The 6,076-nt window shown below is 40.3% G+C and overlaps 1 protein-coding gene across 1 annotated transcript in view; it reads left to right on the top strand.

The window, feature by feature from the left end:
- The first annotated feature begins 36 nt into the window (after positions 1 to 36).
- Positions 37 to 6,076, top strand: part of cngb1a (cyclic nucleotide gated channel subunit beta 1a) — a 26,085-nt gene continuing 20,045 nt past the window's right edge. Inside the window, exons 1-4 of the mRNA XM_014025552.1 lie at positions 37 to 204; positions 896 to 1,112; positions 1,847 to 1,874; positions 5,403 to 5,544. The gene's annotated coding sequence lies outside the window, so the exon portion shown is untranslated. The remainder of the gene's footprint in view (positions 205 to 895; positions 1,113 to 1,846; positions 1,875 to 5,402; positions 5,545 to 6,076) is intronic.

Raw genomic sequence — 6,076 nt, 5'->3', positions numbered from 1 at the left:
AATTCAACGGATTTTCTCTCATTTTACATGAAAACAGACATTTAGAGCAAATCGTTTTTCCTTTTTGACACATTTTTCTGTTACTGATGCAACCCTCAGGCTGCAGAACCTGCAGGAGGACAGTGACAACGGCCCAGACAGTAAGAGTCCAGAACCACCGAACAAGGACGAAACCCAAGAGTCTAAAGAGAAAACTGATGATCAGTAAGTAGAGCCTCAGAAACACGAAGGCTCCAGCTTGTAGTGTAGACCTCATCAGCTCGCTGTCTGCTACCAGCTGCACCAGAACCTTCTGCTACCAGCTGCACCAGAACCTTCTGCTGCCAGTGGAGAGAGAACAGCTGAACTGTTGTCTGCTAGCTTACAGAGTTAACTTTACTGTGCAGCTTTCAGGTTTTTTAAAGCTTTGCTGCTTTTTTCAGTCTCACATAATTAAATTTGACTTTTTCTTTGTGAATCAGGACAGAAATCCAAAGGTTGGTTTGAATTCATCACATTTGAGGAAATTGATGCTGAACGTTTCAGCTGGTTTCAGACAGGTGTTTTTCAGGGTTCAGGGTAGAAAACATGAAAACGATGTGAAAAAAATAAAGTGCTGCAACATGTTTCTACTACAGGAAGCTAACTCTGAGCAACAACAGCTCTGCAGACCAGCTCACATCGATGTCAATAAAATTCATTTTTACAAATCTGAAAATTGTTTTTGAACTGGAACTGTGTTATAATGAGAATAATCTTTGGATATTTATGAAGATGGTTTTGTATTTTCCTAAAATTAGCGGTTTCTTACCTGCAGCAGGAGGTTCCTGCTTCCTGATCATTCAGAAGAAAATCAGAAGAGTTCTGCTTCTTTTTTGTTTTTATTTATTTCTCATCTTTTCTTTCTCTTCACCAGGAGTCTGGTCGACATCGGCCCACCTGAAGACAAGACGGAGCATGGTCCAGAGAGAGCAGGACCTTTAACTCCGCCCACTTTATGTGAGTCAGCAGAGCGAGGCAGTCCTTCTTCGACTGATGCAGAACCAGGATCAGAGAGGAGGGACCTGGAGAGTCCTGTTACCCATCAGCCAAAACCACAACCTGCAGCGGACCCATGTACCACCACAGAGCAGGTGAAACACCAGGAACAGAATCCTGTACTCTGATTGGCTGAGGGTTATCCTGTACTCTGATTGGCTGAGGGCTATCCTGTACTCTGATTGGCTGGGGATTATCCTGTACTCTGATTGGCTAGGGGCTATCCTGTACTCTGATTGGCTGGGGGTTATCCTGTACTCTGATTGGCTGAGGGTTATCCAGTACTCTGATTGGCTGGTTGTTATCCTGTACTCTGATTGGCTGGTTGTTATCCTGCACTCTGATTGGCTGAGGTAATCCTGCACTCTGATTGGCTGGTTGTTATCCTCTACTCTGATTGGCTGGTTGTTATCCTGTACTCTGATTGGCTGGTTGTTATCCGGTACTCTGATTGGCTGGGGATTATTCTGTACTCTGATTGGCTGGTTGTTATCCTGTACTCTGATTGGCTGGGGATTATTCTGTACTCTGATTGGCTGGTTGTTATCCTGTATTCTGATTGGCTGGGGATTATTCTGTACTCTGATTGGCTGGTTGTTATCCTGTATTCTGATTGGCTGGGTTCATCCTGCACTCTGATTGGCTAAGGGTAATCCTGTACTCTGATTGGCTGGGGGTTATTCTGTACTCTGATTGGCTGGGGGTTTATTCTGTACTCTGACTGACACTTTTTATCTGATGTGCTTAAACACTAAACTTAAAAGTCAGTTATTTTGTTGTTTAAATATTTGTTTTTTAAACATTTCTTATGATTTTGTGCTTTTCTCAGCCTGCAGCAGAAGAAGCTGGATGTGGAGGTGAGAGCTGAGAGATACAAAGCAATAAGTTTCAGTCATGTGTTTTCAGTGGAGTTTTGTAAAATGAAGTTGTCGACTTGAAGCTTGAATTGTTAAAGTGTAAACCCTGAAGTTGATGAATAAATCATTGTGAATTCACTGATGTTTTTATGTCCAGTTACCATCATCTGTGCTCCAATAAAGAGCTTCCTGCTTCGATTCCCGCTTGCTGCTGATTGTCTGGAGAGCTGCAGGAAACTGGTGCACAAGCTCCGCCCTGCCACGCCCCCCACGCTGACCATGCCCACCTTGACCCCCGAGCTGGCCCGGCTGACCCAGCGGGTCTCGCAGCTCCGCCAGCAGGCACTGCAGCACTGCAGGAGCGTCTGCAGCCGCTTCCAACGCCTCGGCTCCCAGCAGCAGCCTTAACTCAGCCGCTCGTAGTGACGCTTATAGAAACCTGATGCAGTCCAGCTCCTCAGCTTCAACGTGCCAAAAACCCAGAAACAGAACCTCCAGAACTTCACCGCGCTCTGCGGGCTTCGCTGCTTCGCTTTGTTCAGTCTGTCTGCTGTTGATTTATGGAAAATCAGGAACTGTTGATCGCATTTATTTATCAGTTCAAAACACTGATTTAAATGTCTCAATAAGCTTCATTTTCCTCTGGTTTATGACTCAGTTCATCACACTTTTTCAAAAATGTGCATCAGAACATTAAATGCATGTTTCTCTGTGGATTTTAAGTCAAATTCAGAATTCATACCAACAGTTTTCATTGCGAGTAAATTTTTAACATGATTAAAATGTTTCTTTTGCTGAAACAATGAAAGAAAATAACAGAAGTTGTGCTGACATAATCGACAACTTAAAATAAAGAATAGATTTAATAAATCCAGCAAAACTAAAGAACCATTTTATTTGAACACACAGCCTTTAGTCTCTGCGTCACTCACAGCCAGCCTGACTTTGTTCTTTAGTTAAGTCAATAAAAAACATTAAAAAAAATTCAAGTTTGACTGAAAGTAAATGTGATTTTAGCTCCAACCAGGGTATCTCAAAGATAACACATTAAAACACTTGAATCAAATAATATTATTTTTGGAGCATGTCATGGCAAGATATTTAGTAAATGTGAATTTTTTTTGTTTGTTTTTTGTTTTGGTATGGAAAGATGGAGGTAAAGAACATCAGTAGCTGCGTTTCCATTGACCATGAAAATGCGCAAATTAGAATTTCGAAAATAAATTTGCTCAATGGAAACATGTCATTTTCGAAAAAAAAATATGTTTTTCGACAAAAAGTTTTTGCGCTAGGATGAGGTGGTTTTTCAGCCATATCGAAATTGGTGTTTTTCACATCGCAGGAGTCACGTGATCAACAACCGTCTGTTTCTACTGGTGAAAAAGACGATGATGAAGAAGATAACAGGAAGTAGAAGTAGTAGTAATATCACAGAAGTAGTATAAAATAGTAAACTCAGCGACTACAGTTTCCCAAAAACACAGCATACGTAGCCGCTCCCAAGTAGGGACTTGTCTCTGGAAAGCCTCGATAAAAGACGCCGACGTCTCCTCTGATGATGAGCGCTAGTGTCGTGGTAGCAACATGCTATGTGTTTACATCCATCGCTGCCATGTTTGTAATGACTTATCATGAGAACAAACGTATTCACGTGACTTTAATAACATTTCTTACTTAATGGAAACACTGCAGTTGTGAAACTGTTTTTTGACATTAACAGAATATCGACAAAGTTTTACGCACATTTGCAATGGAAACGTAACTATTTACTGTGTTGATGGAGCAGGTGGAGTAGGTGTTGAGGATGACTCTCAGCTACTACCACATCAAATTTTAGCTCAACGTTTGTTAAACCGACTGAGACGTAGCCCTTTTTCTGTTGATGTGGCAGCCATCTTGAATTGACTCCAGAAGTGAAGTATCTGTCGATGTTTATTTGATCGTTGTTTTCTGGGAGTTTGATTAAAATTTGTTCACTGATTCCTGTCCTCCATTTTTTAAAATCATGTTTTTCCATCAAGATGGAGCAACAAAACTATAACAGCTGCAGCTCCTGTTTGTTGGGTTTCACATAAACAGCATAGCAGCAGCTAGCATAAATAACTGACTCTGGTCTTTTTTCATATTTAATGCTGTTATTAAGCTATCAAAGCTCACAAAAGTCGTCTTTTTTATTAAAAAGAAAAGTAACAACCTGCAGAAGCTGAAAGTGATCAAGTTGTTTCTCAGTTCTGACAAGAGAAAAAAGATTTTAGCACAACACAACTCTTGTCGAGCTGAAGTTTTAGATCAAGTTATTTTAAAAAGTGAAAATAAGTGTTTAAGAGTCAATGATCTGATGAAGCATGGAGGAGGTAGCATCATTATGTGGTCCTGATCTGTGTCTTCAGTTGACAGAGGCACAAACTTTCTACAGAAATGTGTTGTCAGCAGAAAACTGAATGTAAAAGAAAAATTAATCAGCTCAGATGGACCAACCTGCAGACTGTTTGATGATGTTTATTACCCAGAAAATGTACATTTTTTTAAGTGAACAGCTTATTAAATCTGTCATTTGTTAATTGGTTGAAACATTTATTATATGTTGTGTTTTCTCTCAACATTTTTGTTTTTAGAAACTACAAATAAATTTTAAAGCTGCCATTCATCTAAACGTCACATTTTTCCTTCAGATGCCTCCATCTCCTTTTGGAGATAAACAAACTGCAGAACTACTGGGAACAAACTGGAAAAAAACCTGTTCTGTCCAAAAATGAAAATGTTGTTATTTCTACAGAAGAACTAAAAAAAACTGATTTGTATTTAAGAGGTAAAAGGGGAAATCTGTGGTGTCAGTTCAGCCCACAGAGGATTAACTGTGAGGAATCTTTTCTTTTGTCATTATGTTTATAGGTCATTAAAACAATACGTGAAATTCATCCGATGTTTTCTTTTACTAAAGTAAAATTGCATTTTTGACAACAGTAACTTGAACCAAGTTCAACCCACTTGAAAGGATAAGCATGATCATAATAATGATGTAATTAGTTTTATTTCCACTCCTGACATTTAAATATAACAATATAAGAACAAACGACATTTGGAGAAAGGTTTGCACCTGGATTCTGTCTGCAGGTCTGTGCCATAGGCAGTGTAGGCAAGTGTTAAGGGTCAAAAGCTCTTCAACTGGCTGGAAAAGGCAGTTTTGAGATCTTTTTATCCCCCTAGAACTGCTTCAGTCCACAGCTGCTGGTTTACATGAGCTGTTCCTCATGATGTCAGCAGATGTTGGCAAACTATTTAATTTGGCGTGAATGTTTGTAACCTGGCAGTGAGATTTAGAAAACTTCATGCGGGGCCTCACCTGAAATCTTGCCTATAGGACACCACATAGGCCAGGTCCAGTCCTTCCTGTGCGTCTGCCTCGGACACCTCAGACCTCCAGGTGTCCCACTGCGTCCACTCACAAGAACTTCAGTCCACGTTTAGTAAGAATCTGCAGTCTCAGCTCACTCACTTCCAACTGTTTCCTTTTGGTCTGCTTCTCAGAAAACTGCAGCAAAAGTTTGGATGAAGCTCTGAAGCTGAAGAACCCAGATCAAGAAGCAGCACACAAACCAAACCTGAACATCCCACAAATTATCACAACACCAGAACCAGAATCCGATGTACTGAGGATCTCAAAGTTCAGGTACCAGCCTGATGGGTCAGCTGTGAGTCTCAGAACAACACCTGGACACATGCTTGTTTGTGTCGTTGTTATATTTTGTCACAGTAGCCTTATAATCAGGACCCCAGGTGCAGAAGAGAATGATTAAGATAAAAAAGGCTGTAAAAAATACTTTTTTACAAAAACAAAAATGTTGGCGTGGCAGCAAAACAACTTAAAAAATCCAGGAAGGTGACAAGAGAACTACAATGAAACAAACAAAAAAGCTCTGACGCAGACAGAGGACAGAATATAAAGGGAAACTAACGAGCAAAAACAAGAAACACCTGGGAGAGAAACATGAGGAACAGGTGAGAGTGGGCGGGGCTGGAGCAAAGACAGGCAGGAGGAGGTAAACAGAAAAAAACAGGACACAAAACAAGAGTCACCAAAATAAAACACACACAAACACACGATGACAGACAGTGTACATTTATCAGTTCACAAAAAATATACATTAAATAGTTCAGATTTATGGAGAGCCCTTTCATTCAAAACACAATACATAAATAAA

The sequence above is a fragment of the Austrofundulus limnaeus genome, unplaced genomic scaffold (genome assembly GCF_001266775.1).
Source record: "Austrofundulus limnaeus strain Quisiro unplaced genomic scaffold, Austrofundulus_limnaeus-1.0 Scaffold484, whole genome shotgun sequence".
NCBI classification, from domain to species: Eukaryota; Metazoa; Chordata; class Actinopteri; order Cyprinodontiformes; family Rivulidae; genus Austrofundulus; species Austrofundulus limnaeus.
The sequence above is the reverse complement of the archived record's forward strand: the minus strand, read 5'-3'. Positions and strand labels throughout refer to the sequence as shown.